Here is a 274-nt window from a genome sequence, read left to right on the forward strand (position 1 = left end):
GTCAAGCCTGCTCCCGGTGGGGGTAGAGAGACACAGCAGAGAGAACCAACACAGCCTTGTCAATCTCCCAGCCATCTCCAACCTGGGCAACTATCTAAGATCTTCTGTTTGGCCCTCCAGGAGTCAAGAGCACCTGCCTCCCAGGTGCAGAAGGTAGAGAGACACAGCAGAGAACCAACACAGCGCTTGTCATCAACATCCAACCTGGGCAACTATCTAAGATGTGTGACCTCCAGAGTCAAGCCTGCTCCCGGTGGGGGTAGAGAGACACAGC

Source organism: Oncorhynchus nerka, linkage group LG10 (genome assembly GCF_034236695.1).
Source record: "Oncorhynchus nerka isolate Pitt River linkage group LG10, Oner_Uvic_2.0, whole genome shotgun sequence".
Taxonomy (NCBI): domain Eukaryota; kingdom Metazoa; phylum Chordata; class Actinopteri; order Salmoniformes; family Salmonidae; genus Oncorhynchus; species Oncorhynchus nerka.